Source organism: Danio rerio, chromosome 24 (assembly GCF_049306965.1).
Source record: "Danio rerio strain Tuebingen ecotype United States chromosome 24, GRCz12tu, whole genome shotgun sequence".
Taxonomy (NCBI): domain Eukaryota; kingdom Metazoa; phylum Chordata; class Actinopteri; order Cypriniformes; family Danionidae; genus Danio; species Danio rerio.
Genome location: NC_133199.1, coordinates 17211075 through 17226787, shown reverse-complemented (window position 1 = coordinate 17226787; position 15713 = coordinate 17211075). Strand labels below are relative to the sequence as shown.

The 15713-nt window shown below is 33.0% G+C and overlaps 1 long non-coding RNA gene across 1 annotated transcript; it reads left to right on the top strand.

The window, feature by feature from the left end:
* The first annotated feature begins 5575 nt into the window (after positions 1-5575).
* LOC141380695 (uncharacterized) lies at positions 5576-8586 on the top strand. The gene is made up of 3 exons (XR_012399368.1): positions 5576-5810; positions 6187-6291; positions 8478-8586. It is a non-coding gene; the product is annotated as an uncharacterized lncRNA (long non-coding RNA).
* The last annotated feature ends 7127 nt before the right edge of the window (positions 8587-15713 follow it).

Sequence of the window (15713 nt, the reverse complement as noted above, 5' to 3'; positions counted from 1 at the left end):
TTTGTCTTTGGCTAGGCAGAACCTCAGTTTTTAGTGCTACGAAGTTTTAATTCTAGGTAATCCTGGAACATTATTTCTTGCACATGACCACACATAACAAAATCCATAAGACTTGTAGGCCTTTAACTTCTCTCTTGTAAAAACACTTAGAGGGTCAATGAGATTGTATATTTTGGGGCGCTGGATGCTGGGCAATTTCGTCTCATCCAATATCCACTGGGAATCTGCTATCACAAATCGACCTGTCAGATGAACGCCGCTTACTTTAACATTAATTTTGTCACAAATTTTATACTGAAAGCATTAATATATATATATATATATATATATATATATATATATATATATATATATATATATATATATATATATATATATTTAATCAATATAACTTATCTCTAGTACAAGAACAAACTACAAGTACAAGACCGCACCAGGTTTCTTTGGCTTGCTGTAAATGCTAGCGTTCCTGTTTTTTTTTTTTTTTTTTCTGCAGCCACAATGCATGCGCATCCTGAATGTTTACAAACAAGTAATTTGCTTATAAGATCATGTAAAGGAAAATCGCACTGTTTCAATGCATACTGTAATTGATTACCTTATCATTACTCTCTAATTCGATACAGACAGAACCATTATAATTTACTTTGTGTTTAATGGCAAAATGTCACTCATTTTTGACTTACTAATATTTTGATAGTGGCGTATGAATATTGCAGTCATAATCCACTAAAATCAATTATACTACAAATCTCTACACCCCTTTTTCATAACTTGAGTCTTTTGTTAGAGAAAGATTCAACTGAATTGGTAGTTTTCAGTCACGTGACCTGTGCAAAGACCTGGCGGGCAAAAAACACTGGGTTGACAGCTACACTGGGATCTCCATAACAACACATATTTCCATTTGTTTCAAGCTACACATATTTGGGTCACATATCAAAAAAACAAAACTGAGATATGATCACAAACTGCAAATTGTGGGCACTTTCGATCCGTATACTGCACCCACAGCCATTTTTCAGTAATTTAAACCCGTCATGTCCCTGTTAGAGCTCCAATTTAGCAAAGGTTTTATCTATCTTGTGGATATTCCTCAGCGACTTTGTCACTGGCGACAGTGTTAAAGCATGCAAGTACCTGCTTTTATATGTAGTGTTGGTTTATTATGTTTAGATTTATATTTGCTTGTAGAAAAAAAATACTATTTCACTTCTGCTATTGAATATATTAATTATTGCATTTTAAATCATACTTTAACTGTACCTCATCTGCAAATTAGCAGTAAATTATAAGACTATATAAGTATAGAAACTATAAAAGCATACTGTACAATTATAGTGACAGTTAGGTAGCATAGATTGGGTAACACTTTATTTTGATGGTCCCCCTTTAGATAGTCTGTTGACCATAAGTTACTTTTCAAGTTCTTATCTGTTTACTCTCAACTGGGTAGTATCTGTAGATTATCTTTTAAATGTTTCTAGGCAATCATTACAATGTCTACAACATGTAAACATTTATTAAACTTTTGGTAAGTTTAGTGTTACCAATATAGGTTCTAGATGGTCAACAATGTATCAGTAGGTATTTAACAAATCTTCAACAAAGTATCAGTAGATAAGCAACAAATCCTCAGCATTAAGGTTCTAGATGTTCAACAGTGTATTAGTAAAAATGTAACAAATCTTCAACAGATGTTCAACAGAGTATCAGTAGATATGCAACAAATCCTCAACATTTATTAAACTTTTGATAAGTTACGTGCTACCAAATTAGGTTGTAGTGTATTACAGTGTATTAGTAGATATGCAACAAATCTTCAACAAGTTTTCAGTACATTTACCTTCGAGAATTTTTTGTTGTCAGTGTCTGCATGTAGATGTTAATCAGTTTATGAATAGACCTTCAGTAAACATTCAGATGCCTATAAGTAGCAACGCAACATAATTTAAAATGAACTTTAATCAAATATAAAGTTAGGATTAGGTACAAATTTCATTCATGTATTTGCAAAAGTGTTCAACTAACTATTCGTTGCATTTAACCTAACTTTCAGTAGACAGTTAGTTTACTTTAAGTTACATTTATCTGCTAATCTGTTGTCACACTAGGCCCATCAAAATGAAGTGAAAACCTAAGAAATGCTGTTGAATGACTAAGGAGCCAACATCACAGACAGCATGGTACTATTACTATTCTGTAAATGTTCAGCAGATAGTCAACAGACAGGTAGTAGCAACACTGGTGCAAGTATTTGAAGACACACAACAGCACCACACATACAAAAACATAAAAATAAATACCAGAGTCATTAGTTCGTTCAACTGCTTTTAATGTATTGCTGTCAAAAAAAAATGAACAGCCCAGATAATTAAGCTAAAGAAAACATTAACTTCAGGACAACTAAAAACAATTGTTACATTTGAAGAGTTTAGATGCAAAACCATATCCGCTTGTTAAGTGATGACGTATGTATACTGTTTCCGGGTCCAAGCCGCTATTCATTTGAGTGGAGAAATCATTCGTTTATGATCACGTTTTATTCCTATCACACAGTAAAGTTAATTTTATATAAAATCATAGTGTAAACAACAATCTCTGGGCTTACTGCATAACAAATACCAAAAATGTAACAATTAAAAAAAAAAAAGAATCACTTTCTGACATCGGATATTAGGCATGGACATATATACTGCGATCGTGATTTTTGAAAGTAATAAATCGCTTTGCAAACGTTTATTATTTCTATTTCATGAGTCTCCCCATTCAGTTGAATAGAGTTGACTTGGACCCGGAAGCCGCTTCGCGTGACGTCACACTTAACAAGCGGATAACATTCATTAATTCATTTTTTTTTCAGCTTAGTCCCTTTGTTAATCAGGGGTTGCCAAAGCGGAAGGAACCACCAACTTATTCAGCATATGTTTTTATGCAGCGGATGCCCTTCCAGCCATCACTGGAAAACAACCATACACACTCATTCACACACTCATACACTACATCCAAATTAGCCTATACCCTTTTCCCCTCTACCACATGTTTTTGGACTTGTCAGGGAAACCAGAGCACCCAGAGGAAACCCACGCGAACATGGGGAGAACATGCAAACTCCACACAGAAACACCAACTGACCCAGCTGAGGCTCGAACCAGTGACCTTCTTGCTGTGAGGCAAACATGCTACGCACTGCACCACCATGCAGGCACCATATACATTTTTTCTAAAATGTATATTTTTTTAAGTCTCAGTTCTGCAATTTAACTTTTTTTGTGGCAAATATTTTTTTTTCATTATCTTTAACATAGAAGGCTGAAAAAAAAAACAAATTTTAGAAAAACAATTTAAATGGCGGGTACAGGTAAAAGACATGCGGTACAGGTAAATTGAGTAGGCTCAAATATGTGTGTTTGGATGTTTCCCAGTGACGCATTGCAGCTTGTAGGGCATCTGCTGTGTAAAACATGGAATGGTTCATTCCATTGTGGCAACCCTAGATTAATAAAGGGACTAAGGTGAAAAGAAAATTAATTAATTTAGTTGGAATTTAATAGTTTTTGCATCTGATTTAAAAAAAAAAAAAAAAAAAAATATATATATATATATATATATATATATATATATATATATATATATATAATTTTTTTTTTTTTTTTGGCATTATAAGCTAAACTTATAAGTTTTTGCTTCTACATTTTACCAACAGTAAACAGGAACATTATTGAACAAAGAAACATACAATAAACATGGCCTTAACAATAAGTGACATAGCAAATCTACTCTAATCACTTATTCAGATAAAAAGACAAAAGTGAACCCTTCCTTTTTATTGATACAACCTTTATGCAAAAATCTCCAAAACTGAGCTCTCTACACTTTTGAGCGAACTGTTAATTTTTCTGGTGTGAAGCTGATGCTGTTAAATTGCTCCCTGTTAGCAAAGTACAGCTCTGCAATTGCAGCAAGCTGATCCACTGCATTTTGAGAGACACCTTCTCTCTGAAACGCTCTGGTCATGATTGGTCCACGTCTTGTCCGCTTCAAAAGCCTTTTGTAGCAATGTATGACATCACGAACAGCTGAAAAACAATTTAAAACATTAATACCTTCATGACCAAATAATCACAATGCAACTACCTATTGTAAGCCTAATGAGCACGTAAAATTATAGAAATAAGTATCATTAACATGCACATTTGTTTGTGTGTGTGTGTGTGTGTGTGTGTGTGTGTGAAAGACAGCATGTGCTAGGGTGTGTAAGAGAGAGAGCCAGTACATGTTTATGAGAGAGCATGTAGAAGTGTGTGTGTAAGAGAGAGCATGTACATGTGTCTGTGAGATGTCTATGTGTTTGTGTTGGCAACATTGTATCATTTAGCCATGCTAAAAAAGTAATTCTGACTTGAATTGTGATAGAATGTAGGTGTGTGTGAGAGAGAGCATGTACAAGAGTGAGTGTGTTAGTGAGAGTGTGTACAAGTGTGTGTGTGTGTGTGTGTGAGTGAGACTAGTTAGTTAATGTTGTGCTGAAATTTGCTATGTCCTGAAAACTTATCAGACCAAACAGTTATTTTCTTTTTGGTTTTATTTATTTAATTAAAAAAGAATTATAAAGAATATTTTTTACATAATTTAATAATTTTTATTTAAAAATTTTATTTTAAATAATAATAGGCCTACACACACACACAGTCTAAAAATTGATTATTAAGCATGTAATACTCACCCAGTCTAAAGACACATTATTAAAACATGCAAAATTACTTGACATTTATACAAGTTTTCAAGATGGTGATTAAGTGGCCAAGTAAATTGTTTTTGCCTTTATCACTCCGTCTGAACTTGAAAACAGAATTATTTATGCTTTTTAAATCTAGTTTTATAACAACTAACTACTATATAGGCTAAGTTGAAATGAATCTAAGAAACTATGTTGATGCAAGCTGATGACTTTCCATTGGGCCTACTTGAAACAGTAACACAGTAAAATCACAAGTAATATTTGGTCAAACATCACACGTACCTTTTCTTCCACGGTAGTTGCATTTGGGTTGATAACGGAGAACAAATTAGCGTTCTTGTCATTAAGGGAGCTTCATTTAGGCGGCAATCCTTTTTAAGCGCCTTTTAAGTAGTTTTCCTGTAGAGGGCGCTTAGCTGTACATAATTTGTTGTCGAGTCTTATGGGAAAGATTAAAAATACTCATATTTTATAAAAACGAGTTATATTACATCTAGCTATATCATGTACAAATCAAAATGGTCCAGCTAACATTTAAAAAATTATTAAATAAAGTTTTTTTAATCATCGGAAATGACTATGTGATGACAGCGCTTAGAAATGTAACAGATACCCTGTGACACCGACATAATTTAGTACCCCGAACAGTTGGGACCAATGACTTTAAAAGCCGATATAAATATAATAAAAATAATAAACTTTACGAAGATTTCTCATTAGATTATTATTAATATTATAAATTCAAACCGCAAAGAACAAAATAATTTTAAATATCTGGGCCGCCAAGTCCCGCCCATTTCCGGATTTGTCTTTTCCGCGCCAACAGAGTATTATGCTGCATCTAAATTCATGAGTTCGTGCTGTAGCAGTTTAGGTAATGTATTTTCGCGAATGTAAATTAGTAAAAATAATAGGTTTAATCAGATGTGTAGATGAGCACTTTTTTTAAGATCACTCTGAGACAGTTTATATTAGTGAAACACACGTCTGAAATTAATACAGTGAATGCAAAGAAAAAGACAACGAAAAGCATGAAAATGGTGACATCTTGTAAAGACGGCTACATCTGGTAAGTATATTTTATTTATTTTATCCATATCCTATTCAGAAAATAACATCAATAAAAGTAAGTTATTATTGGGCTATTATAGCATATTTGCTTCAAGTTTAACAATTATTTTAAGCACTTACAAGTTTCACCCTCTTATAGTACTGTAAATGTTTGAAACCTTTTAAATTTGGATTTTCTTTCAATGCTTTCAACTTATAAATTACTTTAAACTATTGTTTTATTCAATATAGAAGCAGTCCTCAAACTTAAAATAAGATGACTATAAATGAGACTGAGATTATTTTAACTTGTCTATTTATTTGTTTGTTTGTTTGTTTGTTTGCATTGCCAAAGGTAATACATGTTTATGAATAACTTTACTACTTATTTGCAGGCAGTGCAAGAAGTCATGTAGACGAATTTGGAAAAGTGTAAGGACGAAGTCTAAATTTTTCCATTCCCATGCAAGTCATTTCAGTTGGATGAAGTGTATTTACAGGCAAGTTTTCATATGGTCTCTACAGCATATTTTCTATGATCTCTAGTAGCCTGTTCTCTAGTATTCTACATATACATTTTTTTCATTCAGTTTTTTTACTGTAATATAACATTGCATTATTTAGATTTCACAAGGTCTCCATATGCGACAAGTGGATATGATGTTACCATTGTGTGTATATACATAATATAAATATGTATACTGTTGATGTCAGAATTATTGGCCCCCCTTTGAATTTTTTTTTTCTTTTTGAAATATTAACGGAGCAAGGACATTTTCACAGTATATATGATATTTTTTTTCTTCTGGAGAAAGTCTTATTTATTTTATTCCCACTAGAATAAAAGCAGTTATTAATGTTTTAAAACAGTTTATTGGCAAAATTATTAGCCCCTTTAAGCTATATATGTTTTTTTTTTTTTGATAGTCTACAGAACAAACCATCATTATACAATAACTTGCCTAATTGCCCTAACCAGGTTAGTTAACCCAATTTACCTATTTAAGTCTTTAAATGTCACTTTAAGCTGTAAGAAGAGTCTTAAAAAATATGTAGTAAATTATTACTTATGTCATCATTGCAAAGATAAAATAAATCAGTTATTAAAAATAAGTTATTAAAACTATTATGTCTAGAAATGTGTTGATAAAATATTCTCTCTGTTAAACAGAAATTGGTGAAAAAAAATAAACGGGGCTAATATTTCTGACTTTAACTGTGTATATAGGTGACGCAGTGGGTAGCATGTTCACCTCACAGCAAGAAGCGGGTTGGTTCGAGCCTCGGCTGAGTCAGTTGGCATATCTGTGTGGAGTTTGCATGTTTTCCTCGTGTTTGCGTGGGTTTCCTTCGGGTGCTCCTGTTTCCTCCACAAGTCCAAAGACATGTGGTACAGGTGAATTGGGTATGCTAAAATTGACCGTAGTGTATGAGTGTGAATGGGTGTTTCCCAGTGATGGGTTGTGGCTGGAAGGGCATCCGCTGCGTAAAACATATGCTGGATAAGTTGGCGGTTCATTCCACTGTGGTGACCCCAGATTAATAAAGGGACTAAGCCGACGAAAATGAATGAATATATATATATATATATATATATATATATATATATATATATATATATATATATATATATATATATATATATATATATATATAAATATTTACATATATATTAGTTACATAAATTGTATGGATAATAACAATGGAATGACTGAAAGTACTGAACAATTTTTGAGGTAACTGTTACTTACCCCTAATCTCATTCCAAATCTAAGAGAAATTAATTCATTCATTCATTCATTTTCTTTTCGGCACAGTCCCTTTATTAATCTGGGGTCGCCACAGCGGAATAAACCGCCAACTTATCTAGCATGTTTTTACGCAGCAGAAGCCCTTCCAGCTGCAACCCATTTTTGGTAAATTAATTAATCTTATGAACACATAAAATATTTTTGTTATGAAGTATTAGAGAAGTGCCTAAAATATACCATAGTTATTTTAAAATTTAGGATGACCAAAAGCCTTTGAGTTTGCAACTTAATGTGTGTAAGTAAATGATGTAATATTGTAATATATGTAATGTTTTTAAACATGATAACAAAATGCTTTATTTTAATGCGTAAAATAAAACTTTTATTTATAAATATTTATTAAACAGTTTGCGAGTGCTAACAGCCAGTGAATACAAGTGAGAGGAATTTAAATCTGTTGCCTAGTAATTTGTACATAAACATCCCTTCTGTTTTTGTAGGGTTTAAAGTTTCATAATTAAAATTGTCATGACAAGAATGAATGAATTTGCACCATTTTAGCATTGCAGTTTAACAAAATGGTGTGCTTTGAACTTAAACTTGGTAGTAAATGAGCTATAGTTTAACTACACGAATTTAGCCAAGAGATACTAACTCATAATGCAGCATTTTTAAAAAAAAAAGTTAATTACAGAGTGAAAAATCCCTAGAAAAGTCAGAAAATTTGATTCAGCAAAAGTATGCAATTTTTTAATGGAATTTGTGTAGTGTTTATACATGTAGATAAAAAATATGAACATTGCTCCATTGCTCTAATAAATTAAATTGCCACAAGTATTTTTATAGACTCACAATATTTGACTTTATTTTAAGGCTGCATGGCTTTTGACTATTCAGAGTTTTTGAAAAGGTTTAACTTAATTTTTTTTTTTCAGTATGGCAGAGGGCGTTTTGGAGGTCTGTGGAAAAGGAAATCCTGGGTATTTGGAATCGTTGAAATTTTTCCTTCCCGAAAACCTGTTTTGCAGCTGGTGGACAAACGGGACAAGAAGACCCTTATACCAATCATAGCAAAACATTTCAACAAAGGCAGCATCATTCATAGTGATGAATGGCATGCATACTCAAGTTTTTCAGAGAGGATACCTACATCACACAGTGAACTACAGCATTAGTTTTGTTATTCCATCATCACGGGTACATACACAATACATTGAAAAGGCATAGGCAAACTACAAAAGGGAAGTATGGAGACTGCGTGCAAACCGGACAGAAAAGTCGCTGAAAAACCATCTAATATATATAGAATGGACTTATTGGTTGGGTAGGAAACACAAACAAGGGATTCTTGGAAGGCTTATACATTACATCAGTCAGCTCTACCAGTGTGTGTGTATACAGTTAAAGGTCAGAATTATTAGCCCCCCCTTGATTTTATTTATTTTTTTTTATGTTTTCAAAATGATGTTTTAACAGATTCAGGAAATATTCACAGTATGTCTAATAATATTTTTTTCTTCTGGAGAAAGTCTTATTTGTTTTATTTCAGCTAGAATAAAAGCAGTTTTTAATTTTTAAAATCCATTTTAAGGTCAAAATTATTAGCCCCTTTAAGCTATATATTTTTTTAGATAGTCTACAGAACAAACCATCATTATACAATAACTTGCCTAATTACCCTAACCTGCCTAGTTACCCTAATTAACCTAGTTCAGCCTTTAAATGTCACTTTAAGCTGTATAGAAGTGTCTTGAAAAATATTTAGTCAAATATTATTTACAGTCATCATGGGAAAGATAAATAGAGTTATTAAATCTATTTTGTTAAGAAATATGTTGATGAAATCTTCCCTCCATTAAACAGATATATATATATATATATATATATATATATATATATATATATATATATATATATATATATATATATATATATATAGAGGGAAGATTGTTTTAGCACATTTCTAAGCCTAATAGTTTTAAAAACCTATTTCTAATAAATGGTTTATTTTATCTTTGCCATGATGACAGTAAATAATATTTTTCAAGACATTTTTATACAGCTTAAAGTGACATTTAAAGGCTTAACCAGGTTAATAAGGTGAACTAGGCAGGTTAGGGTACTTAGGCAAGTTATTGTATAACGATGGTTTGTTCTGCAGACTATCGGAAAAAAAAATAGCTTAAAGGGGCTAATAATTTTGTCCCAAAAATGATTTAAAAAAATTAAAAACTACTTTAATTCTAGCCGAAATAAAACAAATAAGACTTTTTCCATAAGAAAAAATATTATCAGACATACTGTGAAAATTTCCTTGCTCTGTTAAACATCATTTTTTTTAAAAATCAAAAGGGGGCTAATAATTCTGACTGTATTTCAACTGTGTGTGTGTGTGTGTGTGTGTGTATGTATATGTATATATATATATATATATATATATATATATATATATATATATATATATATATATATATATATATATATGAGCAATATCACACGAGTAGCAGTGCGATATGGCTGTATATCGGCACTGGTGGGAAGCGTGCGTTAGTGTCCCCACCAGTGCCGATATACAGCCATATCGCAGTGCTACGAGTGTGATATTGCGTTTATACAACAGTTTGATGGCATAATTCTGGATATAAAAACTAAATCAAACATGGTGAGTCTCAAAAACCCTTTTGTATGAGGAACTACTTTCTTCCGCATTGGATTCAAATCATAAGCTGACAGTTAAACAGTTGAGCAAGCATGTTTTAAATTTTAGATCTTGTGTCTGCTTTCTGCTGGCTGTATGTGGGCGGAGTAATACACAAAGGGTAAAGAGGCTGTACGGGTGCTGATATTACGTAAATATATCACGGCTATCAGCCAATCAGATTCGAGAACCAGACAGAATTATATATATATATATATATATATATATATATATATATATATATATATATATATATAAACATCGTTATACAATATATATTTATAGAAAGAGAGAGCGAGTAAGAGCCATTTAATGTTCAGTTGTGTTTACTGAAATTTTTGACAGCAATACATTAAAAGCAGTTGAACGAACTAATGACTCTGGTATTTATTTTTATGTTTTTGTATGTGTGGTGCTGTTGTGTGTCTTCAAATACTTGCACCAGTGTTGCTACTACCTGTCTGTTGACTATCTGCTGAACATTTACAGAATAGTAATAGTACCATGCTGTCTGTGATGTTGGCTCCTTAGTCATTCAACAGCATTTCTTAGGTTTTCACTTCATTTTGATGGGCCTAGTGTGACAACAGATTAGCAGATAAATGTAACTTAAAGTAAACTAACTGTCTACTGAAAGTTAGGTTAAATGCAACGAATAGTTAGTTGAACACTTTTGCAAATACATGAATGAAATTTGTACCTAATCCTAACTTTATATTTGATTAAAGTTCATTTTAAATTATGTTGCGTTGCTACTTATAGGCATCTGAATGTTTACTGAAGGTCTATTCATAAATTGATAAACATCTACATGCAGACACTGACAACAAAAAATTCTTGATGGTAAATGTACTGAAAACTTGTTGAAGATTTGTTGCATATCTACTAATACACTGTAATACACTACAACCTAATTTGGTAGCACGTAACTTATCAAAAGTTTAATAAATGTTGAGGATTTGTTGCATATCTACTGATACTCTGTTGAACATCTGTTGAAGATTTGTTACATTTTTACTGATACACTGTTGAACATCTAGAACCTTAATGCTGAGGATTTGTTGCTTATCTACTGATACTTTGTTGAACATCTGTTGAAGATTTGTTACATACCTACTGATACATTGTTGACCATCTAGAACCTATATTGGTAACACTAAACTTACCAACAGTTTAATAAATGTTTACATGTTGTAAACATTGTAATGATTGCCTAGAAACATTTAAAAGACAATCTACAGATACTACCCAGTTGAGAGTAAACAGATAAGAACTTGAAAAGTAACTTATGGTCAACAGACTATCTAAAGGGGGACCATCAAAATAAAGTGTTACCATAGATGGTTATGGGTCAGTGATATGCTACCATACAGTACAAATCCATAAACTTCTCCTTTTTTTTCTGAAGGAATTCTGTAGAAGCAATCCCAGGTGTGTGTCTCATTGTCGGTTAGTAATACTGTATCTTATTGCACAACAACCATCCGGCTTTTTCTTAAAAAAAATAAATAAATCATTCAGCTTGTGAGTTGGCAGTCAGTGGTTGACAGTTCTTCTAATGTTGTGACATCATGTAAAAACTATAAAGGCTTAATGTGAAGCAAAGGGCATCTATGATGAAAATCAACTTTTGGAAGCTGTTTGGACAGAACTGTGGAAATTTGGATCTTATTTGGATCCTATTTATTGATGTTAAAATAGGGTCCAAGCTCCAGCAATTGTGAGACCCACCGCAACGTGACGTAGGAGTGCGTTAATGCATGAGAAGCAGACAGCGGTGGGCCGGGAGAAGCAGCTCATTAGGATTAAAAGGCACAGGCTACAAAAACAGCTACACTGTTATCAGACACCAAAATGGGCACATTCTAGATTACATAATAAATAATCAGATGGGTATTTTGAGCTGAAACTTTTAAAACACATCATTCTGGAGACACCAAAGGCGTATCTTACATCTTGTAAAAGGGGTAAAATAGGTGCCCTTTAATATAGTTTCAACTATTTTTGTTTATTTTAAACTAGATGATGGGACACAGCGGTTGCAAATAACCTTTTCTACTGTATCCATAAGTTGCATATTGTCAAACAGCACACTTTTGGATATTTGACTTTCAAGTGTAAATAGTTTCACCTCAGACATACTGGGTATTAGGATCCCACAATTCACCCATTCCTCCATACCACATCTATTACCTATATACAAATTTGTCACCTTAAAGCTGGCTTTTATGGTTCAGTAGCTTATAAAAACGTAGTTCTGTAATTTTTAGCTTGTTTGCTGTATACACCATGTCACACAGCAGCATTTAGGTATTGTTCTGGGAAGTCAGAAAGGGCAGTAAGTAGGCCTGCACGGTATTGGAAAAATCTGAGATTGCGATATTTAGTTTTTCTGCGATATATATTGTGATATGAATATAAATTCGCCAGCTCTATTTAAAAATATGTCATTCATTTAGACCGACTGGGATGATCAAGTCTTTTTTCGATGCAGTGCATCTGCATAAAATATTTTACAAGCATATATAAATATGACAATGCTTTGGGGTTTTCTGAAGAGTCTAACAGTATTCAAGTACAGAAAAGCAACAATCATACCTAAAATATCATGGTCATCATAGTAGAAATATCAAATGATTCAAAGCATCTGTCATTCCAGAAGCATATCGACACCTGATTAATCTGGGTTTATCTGACAGGGTCAGAAATAAAAGGAAAAAAAAAAAAAACTGTCTCATGTAACCAAGTGGACTGTGTGTGTGCACAGAGTTACTGTGCTGCAAATGACCAGGGTTCAAATCCCGACTTGTAGAAATACTCTGAAATTATAATGATGTATTTTAATATTGTTATTTTTCAATGACCAAAACAAGACATATTTATTCACAGTGTTCATCTGGATGCCATAAGGATGTTAAAAAAATACATGTTACAGGAAAAGAACATTTAAAAACGAATACTAACTAATAACAGTATCTATTATTAAGGGCCAGAACACACACACACACAAAAAATAATAAATGATAAAAAAAAAAAAAAACTGTACCAGGGAACCCTTTGTAATGTCTCACCAAACAAGACTCAGCAATGAGAGTGTCAAAGTGAGCCGTATATATGTGTAGTGTAATTAGTACATGAGCAGCATCAGCTGTGTAAGTGTAACCAAAAGGAGACTTAAAGCAGGTGTGTGTATGTGGTGCATAACAGGACTTGTAGTTCATATGGAGACAGGGCTGTAGTCTTGGTGAATGTTTAATGTTCTCCAGCGATCTCTGAGGGTTAGATTGCTGTTGATCGTGACGTAAATATTGCGGATAGATAAATTGCAATATCGATGCTCAAATTATATATTGTTCAGCCCTAGCAGTAAGGCAGCCTTTTGCAATAAAAAGTCAACGGAGTGAGTTGTATTGTTTTCCCTCTCTGTGTGAGCGTGGCCTAAATGCACTGTTTGTCTATTATGCTAAGAGGCATCACGTTTCCCAGCAAAATGCATTAGTCACTCTGCAAATCAACATACCCGATTAGCTAACGAATCAGAGCCCACACTTAAAACATATGTTTTGCTGCTTGTTAAACTAATAAATTAAAATGAGCTAAATCAACACAATTTTAAACAACTTAATTGTTTTAAAACAATTTGCAATTGCAAATTGTTTAAAACAAAATGTTTTGTTGTTTACAGTTGCATGAATGACTGAATGCATCTTACAAAAAAGAACGAAAAAAAAGTCAGAAACAAACAAAAAAACCTATGAGAAAGCCTCCATTCAGGACCTTTTCTGCCCTCAGACATGCTTTAAAACAAATGTAATTGAATGGTCTGGATATGTATGTGTGTATTTACTCATCTCACCTTTATAGATTGTGTTCAGCAGCCTGATTAATACAAATAAATTGACAAATATATTTAGGATAAAGTGAGACCATGGGTTTGGACTTCCAAGGCCACTGAAAAGGGCAAATGCATTATGGCTAACATAAAACAAGAGTACAATAAAGTCACACTTGTGTATTCATGTCCTAAGCTGTAGTAAAATATTAATAACCCATCAACTCTGTCCACAAATAATAATGACACCACAGATTGTGTTGAAGAACCACAGCTTTATATCACAGAGAATATTTAAAGCTGGTAAAGACACCAAACTGCAGACAAAAACATTTTAATGTACCCTTCAACAAATTTTTTTTTTTAATCTAACAAAAATAAATCATCCAAAATAAGTTTTTTTTTGTTACTTTGTCAATTTATGTCTATAGATGTTAATTATTATACATATTTTGAAAAAAATATTCTCATCTATGCATTTATGTATTCATTTGTCATACATATCCACTTACATATACACTCTCAGAAAAAAAGCTACACGGTGGTATAAATAAAGTTTCTTGAGGAACGGTTTTGTACTTTTGTAAAGATTGTACCTTATATAGTACAGACATCTTATGATACTGCTCTGTACCTTTTATGGTACAAATGAAATGAAGGTACACAATTGTTCTCATAAAAAGGTACAAAAGTGTTGATCAACTTTTCTTTATTACAATACCTGTTAAAATAAATATGACTGGAAAAGCAAAGTGATTTATGAATAAATTCTAGAAGAGAGAAACGTATATACATTAATTATTAAATTCTATAAAACAATATTACAAAACCACTGGTACAACATAAAACTATAGGTATTGTAAACTAAACATTAAAGGCATTTTAAATAAATGTTTAGTAGCTTGCATTCTTGGCACTCTTAAGGTACTGTACAAAGTGTCTTGTCACTGTGGTGGTACCTTTATGGATCAGATTTGTACCTTTAATGAAGGTACAATATTGTATCTGTAGGTTTTAAAAACCAAAGGTACATTTTGGTTCCCCTTTGTATGGGGAACTCCAATGCTATGTGGAAAACCTTCCATGACGGGATTTTCATCAAAAACCAATCATCTGAAAGAGTATAAAATTGAGCCAATGAAATGCCAAATTAATTGGCGGCGTCAGCATGCACATCTGGCGTCAATGACAATCAGTCAAGTATATAAGACGCGGCTAGTGCAATGCTCGACATCCTTTTGAGCTTTCAGAGCCTTTCACAAGCTTCTGAGAGAGTCTTTGAGGGTTCTCCAACCTGTGTCTACAGAGAGAGATCGAGAAGCAGCTTCTCCCGGTCCAGAGCACGTATACGCAATGGCAGACGGTCGAGCTGGGTTTTTCTCCCTTGTCTGATGTTTTTTTGGGTCCGGTCCTCCAAGAGCAGTTTGTCTTTAGGGAAAAAACTTTCCTAAAAGAGCAACATGGTCTTGCAGCGCGTCTTTTTCAAGACGTTGCCTTGACCGTGCATTTATGGATACAGTGGTTTCCTATCCTCGGATGATGGGCAAGAGCAAAGAGTTTCATGTCTGGGGGTCCAGCATGTTAATGTGGTGCTCGCGGGCAGTGCATGCCATCTCTTTGATGTCATGTCTGTTGCACAGT